Raw genomic sequence first — 6,504 nt, 5'->3', positions numbered from 1 at the left:
AGCGGGCCTCTGACCTGCGCTAATCCCGGTATACAATCTTCAGAGTCCCGGGCTGGCCCCATACCCTCCCACCTTCCCCCAACAGGGAACTCAAGGAGAGGCCCTGGAATGGTCCTCTTGGCGGGAAACCATAGCCTCGTAAACTTTTTCAGCTGGAAGGTTGCTACCTGGGAGATCACATGGTTCAGCTGCCATTCATTCATTTATTCATTCACTGAATTAATTTTCTGTGTCCTCCTTTGTGCCAGGCACTATGCCAGGCTCTGAGGATGCAAGGGTCAAAGATACAGTGTCTGCATTCCTGGAGCTACCATCTAGAATCTAGTGGAGAAACCAACCAAATAAGCAAACAAATATAATTATATATGTATTTATGTTTATACATACACATGTTTACATATACACATACATACCTACCTGTGTGTGATTACAAATTATGGTGCTATAAAGCAAGCAAACAGAGGGTGCAATGAAATGGAGGACAGAGGGGGCCAATTTAGATGGGAGAGGGCCTCCCTGAACAGGTGACATGTGAAACATTCCCTGAAAGATAAGAGGCCACAGAGGCTGAGAGAGAGTGATTTGACCAAACTTATACAGCAATGCGTGGCAGAGGCAGCAATAGGACCCAAGGTATCCCAACTCCCAAGCCCAGTGGGATTTCCACATCACTAACCCACCTCCCTCACCATGCCGCCTTCCGGATGGGTCCAGAAGTTGTTAAGGTCAGCAGGTTGGAAGTACCTGTAAAGACAGGCATGGTGACATCTACATATTGAGGTAAACCAGAGCTAGGGCTGGGCTTCTGGCTCCAACCTCAGCCCTGGCCCAGCACAGGGAGGAAAGCAAATCAGCAAAGAGTGAAGGTAGCTATCACTCCTGCTGGGATGGGAGATGGTTAGGGAGGGCATCAGGTGAAGGAATGCCCATTTTCTCCCAACCACACATTTTCTCTTTCCCTCTGATGTACTCTGATTAGATAGTTTGACTGAGTCCCCAGTGTGGAGTGTTCAGAGGTATAGGATCATTACACACAGTTAATTGGAGGCCTCTTCCCTGCCCCATAGAAAAGCTAAAAAATGGGTTAAATTATCCCCAAACTGAATTGTAATCCCAAAACCTAATCCCCGGTTTCATTCAGTAACCCTAGACGTGGCGTTTCTCTTAGGCGGATATATCTTAAGGGCCAGAGCTATAGCCTGTTTCTTCCCTGTTTCCTTACCCACAGTTCAGCTTTTTCTCACTGCTTGGTACATAAAAGTTCTCAATAAACAAGAACCAGAATTGAATTAAACCCCTGTGTGTGCTGCGGAGGAGGTGGAAGGGTGAGAAGACTGACAAGCTAGTTTTTAGAAAGCCCTTCTAGGTCAAGGGAGCTTGCATGTCTCTAAGTCCATGTCTACACATGCAAAGTGGAGAATTACGGAACCTTGTCAAAAGTCACTGTGAACACACCTTTCTTCAGGTAAGGCTGTGCCAGGTCTTATGCTGAGAAATTAAAACTCAGTCCCTGGCATCTGAAACAGGAAATGCAGGCTCAAGCATGAGCCTGCAGAGATGCAGATATGACTGAATCCTAACTCTAACCTCACACTACACACACATTTACAAGACTATAGATAATCATTCAAGATGTGTTTTATGAAATGCATGGAGCTGGACAGGGCTGGGTACAAGGAGTGAGGGTGTTCTGAGGGACTCATGCCAGCCTGGGAAGCTATCCTCCCCTCCCCTGGACTGTTCTGGAAGACTTCCAACATCTCCAAATGTGCTTTGGTTACACCTCCTCTTCCATAAGAATCTTCAGTCCCAGCTTGAGTGATGCTTCATTATTCACCCTCCTGATAATACCTCACTGCTTGCAGACATTTGGTTTGGAGGGGGCCAGCATTGCCAGGCTAAGATCTGCTCTGCAACTTTCCTAGGAAAGACCCATTAATAACCCAGGTCACATGACTGCCAGTCATGCAGTTATGGCCTGTGATGTGGGGGTTGTAGAGCTTAACTCACAAAGAGCAAGGCTCTATCCTGCTTACCGGGGTGGGGGTGGGTGTTCTCAAGTCTGCTCCCTATCCATTTGCCATCTCAGTCTGTCTGTCTCTGGTGTCTGTCCTGCCTTCCCATCTGGCCTGGGATGAAGAGCCTACTTTCATCTTTGCATCATATCTCAAGCTTGATGCCTGGTGCTCGGCTGACACTCAGGAAATAAGAGCATTGATGATGATGATAATAACAATGACAATGACACAATCATGGAGTTGAGATGGTTAGAGTTGTTTGGATGTTAGAGAGAAAAGACATATCATTGGACCAGGGTGGAGAATTTAGTTCAGTTTAGAAAAGTGAGCCAAGTACAGAAGTGGTGACTAGGATAATCTGGCCCCGACTCAGCCCAGCCCCACTCACGTCAGTCATCATCTGCTGCTCTAGCCTCAAGCTCACCATCGCATTGTGGACTTCCTTCTGAGCCGCTGTGCTGTACACGCTGAACCTCTGGTTTTGTTGGAAACAAATCCCCCCAAATCCTCTGCCTTCTCACGCCCTGCCCTGCCCTGCGCTGATGAATGTGACCCTACCTTCCATTTCCTTCCTCTCCTGTCCTACCTGTTAGAGGGGGAACCTCCAGCCTCCTACCTTTGCCTTGTGCCATTTCAGTTCAAGAATATTGTTCCTCCTGCCTGATTTAAAAGCTTTTCGCCACCTGCTTCATCAGTCCAGCTACGGACCCAGCCCAGACTCGAGGAGTTAGCTACCGGTTTTCAGTCTTCCTGCCTAATTCTTGCCGTCAGGTAATTCTTATATGCATGGCTCATTCAACATTGTAGTTCAGCAGGTCTCAAATTTTAGGAAATCTAAGAACCACTCCGCTTACTAAAATCCAGAATCTTGGGCCCTTCCTTCAGAGATTCAGATTCAGTAGGTCTGGCTAGGGCCCAGAGAATCTCCATTTTTGCATAGGTGATTCTGAACTCTGCTTTGGCCTCAGTCCCTGACCTCAGTTCCAAGGCCTTTAATTCAATTTAACAGCCTGCTCGTATGGTCACACCCTGGATCCTCCTGGAATGTCTCAACCTCTGAGAACCTAAACTATAGTGTCCTCCTCTCTGATCCCCTTACTCTCATTACATCCTCCTCCATCTCTAGCCTCTCAAACATTTATTTTCTTCCAGCCCTTCAGCCCCTCCTGCTCACATTTCTTCCCCTCAAGTGAGAACCTGGGTTCAGTCCCTTGAACTATTTCTAACCTTAGCCTCCATACCAGCGTGTTCCAACCTGACAATCCACTTTTTTACTGCTCCAACCTCATGGACAGAGCTGGAGAAAATGGCGTCCCATGAATCAGGGCCTCTACAATTCAGACTTTACTGGGTCCCCCAAACACTAATGCTTGGCAGAGCTTTTATTTGCTGAGACCTCCTTTCATTATCCACAGTTGTTACTGGAAACCCCAATTCCAGCTCCAATTCCTTTGCTTTCAGCCAGTATCCTTCTTAGAGGAAATAAATTCTAAGTCCAGCCACCCCTCTACAAATTTTGCTTCTCATCTATGAATTTTTAGAGGAAGTACTATCAGCTCCTCTTGCTTGCTAATATCTTCAAGTAGTGTTTCTCCTGGCTGCCACTTTTCCCCACCCTATGAGCAAACTCAAGTATCTCCCTGCCTTAAAAAATTTCCCCTGACTTTGGTTCCCTCTCTAGATTCTGTTCTGCCTTTATCTCAGCACAACTGAGTTTCCTGAAAGGCTGTCTCCGTGGGTGTGGTAGATTGCATTTTAGTTCTCAATTCTTCGTCTCTCCCTGGAAACACACCCTTCACCATGTGTCTGTGCACTATTTCCGTGGAGGTGCAATATATTTCCCCTACACCAGTGATGTACTTACTCTTGTGACTTGCTTTGGCCAATAGAAAGTTAGCAGACATGATACAAGCAGAGGTCTTAAATGTGCTGTTATGGTTGAACTTGGTCTCTGGATCTGTGCCTCTCACCGTGAGAAGATCCCTAGGGTAGTTAGTTGCTGGTCTAAGAGAATGAAAGACACATGGAGGCGACCTGACCCCACTCACAGCTTGGAAGCCAGCCCAGCCCAGCAGAGCCCAGCCTAGATGAGCCGAAACAGACTGCCCACAGATGCTTAAGTAAGAAATACATGTTTACTGTTGTATGTCTCTCAGTTTTAGATTTGCTCGTTATGCAGCATTATTGCAACAATAGCTAACAGAGACAGTGAGAAACAAAAAGATTAGTTATTAATGGTGTTGAAAAGACAAGGTGTTTGGATAACTGGTTAGCTATTTGGAAAAGAGCAATTTAGACCCATGCCTCACAGAGTACACCAAAATAAATTCCAGGTGAATTATAATGTTAAGGACATATAATTAAACCATACAAAATTAGAAGAAAATGAAATACATGTCCAACCTCTGAATAGTGGAAGATTTATTTCCTCTATAAAAGCAATAGAAGTGTTTTTCTAATTTTCTTTAATAGGCATATGTTACTTTTAAACTCAGAAAAAAAGCAACTGAAGATCTAACAAGGGTCTGGCTCCTCAAAAAAAATTTAAACCTTCTCTATGTTAAGAAACAACACAAACAAAAGAAAAAGCCAAAAAAAAATTGTGGAAAACAGTTGCCTCAAATTTGTCAAATAGTTAATCTACTTAACATGTAAAGACCTTAAAAAAGTGAAAAAATACAAAGACCTCAATTAATACAGGGCTAAATAGCTAGTCTGCATGAAAAGTTAAACTTCAAAAAAATCAAGAAAGTGCAAGGTAAACAATGAGATAAGATTTTCATCTATAAGAATAGAAGAGATTAAAGACAGTAATAAAATTCTGGAGGTTTCTAAGAATATGGGAAGGTGAGTACTCATACATTGCTTGTGGGGTGTCATTGGTACAATTTTCTAGAAAACAATTCCCAATATGCATCAAGGCTTTAAAAATATTCACATTCTTTGATTCAGTAATTCCGTTTTAGAGATCTGCCTGAAAGATCTGCCTCGAAGATGTCATTTGAAATGTACACAGTGGTGAGACTGTAAACAGCGTACAGGTCTGGCAGCAAGGGAAGAGTTAGGTTCTATGAACCTTTGCTTGGCTTTAAAATGGTATTCGTAATTAGAACCCAATGCAATGCATGATCCTGGATTGGCTCCTGCACTAGAAAAAAAGACAGTAAGGGGACAATTAGCAAAATTTGAAAAATGATTGCAGAGAAGTTTTTAGAATTGTTATCAATGCGAATTTCCTGGTTTTGATACTAACACTGTAGTTAAGTTAGATGTGAACATTTGGGGAAGCTAGGTGGCTGGTGTATGGGACCTCCTTGTACTTTTTTGCAAATATTTTGTATACCTGAAATAACTTCAAAATAAAAAGTTAAGAAAACCAAAATGCACACAAAAAGAGTTGTGTTCATATGTCAATAAACATTGTTTAAAAAAAGCAATAAAGACGTGGTAGATCCTGTTGGTCAATTAATATCCATTTTCCACTCTCCCTTTTTTCCTTGTTAACCCCTGTTTTGTTTATGAACCCATAGCTTCCAAGTGAGCCCCTCCCCAGCCCTGGTGGGCAAATCTTGATTGGTTCAAGCCAGTTGGTGCTCTTATTGTCCTGCCAAGTGATTGGTTAGACCCAGGAATATGATGCAATTCCTGCCACAAGATAATAATAGCAAATATTTATATAGCACAAATCATGTGCCAGGCACTGTTCTCAGTTCTTTACACAGATTAACTGTCAGTTCTCACAATAACCCTATGAATCAAATATGGTTATAATTCCCACTGCACAGATAAGAATGCTGGGGCACTGAGAGATCAAGTCAATTGCTTCAGGTCACATGGTGATTTGCTTCAGGTTGAGATTGAGAGGGAAATAGGTTGGAGGCTTTCTAAAAAGATTTTCCTAGTTGTCAAAAGGGATGTAATAGGGCTATGCTCTTTTCTTGCTCTAGGATGCTGTCATCTGCCTGTGATGCCTGGGACTACAGCAGCCATTTTAGGACTATGAGGGAGCAGCCTAAGAGGCTATTCCAACAGTTGAAGATGGCAGAGCAAAAGTGAGGATGGAACTAGTGTCCCTGAAGACACAACTGAGCCTCTGAATTAACCAGTCTGAATTGGCCCCTGGACTTCTTGTTATATGAGATAAAAATTGTCATTGTTTAAACCACTTTTAGTTGCGTTTTTTGATACTTGCAGCCCAAAACACCCAAACTAGTACTGTGGGTAAACTTTACATTTTGATTTAAAGTGGGAGAAAAAACAGGATACAAAACTGTATAAATTTCGTGTAATTAATATAATTGCTGCTAACAAAAATGCATAGAAAAGTGTCTAAAATGCTATGGGGGGAGGGGATAGCTCAGTGGTAAAGCCCATGCTTAGCATGCACAAGGTCCTGAGTTCAATCCCCAGTACCTCCATTAAAAATAAATAAATAAGAACCTAATTAGCCCCCACCAAAGAAAAACAAACAAACAAACAAAATAAA

The 6,504-nt window shown here is 43.0% G+C and overlaps 1 long non-coding RNA gene across 1 annotated transcript; it reads left to right on the top strand.

Moving 5' to 3' along the window:
• The first annotated feature begins 3,943 nt into the window (after positions 1 to 3,943).
• LOC105096074 (uncharacterized) lies at positions 3,944 to 6,184 on the top strand. Its single transcript, XR_837816.2, has 2 exons — positions 3,944 to 4,138; positions 5,966 to 6,184. It is a non-coding gene; the product is annotated as an uncharacterized LOC105096074 (long non-coding RNA).
• The last annotated feature ends 320 nt before the right edge of the window (positions 6,185 to 6,504 follow it).

Source organism: Camelus dromedarius, chromosome 4 (assembly GCF_036321535.1).
Source record: "Camelus dromedarius isolate mCamDro1 chromosome 4, mCamDro1.pat, whole genome shotgun sequence".
NCBI classification, from domain to species: domain Eukaryota; kingdom Metazoa; phylum Chordata; class Mammalia; order Artiodactyla; family Camelidae; genus Camelus; species Camelus dromedarius.
Note: the sequence above shows the minus strand (reverse complement) of the source record. Positions and strands in the feature narration are given on the sequence as shown.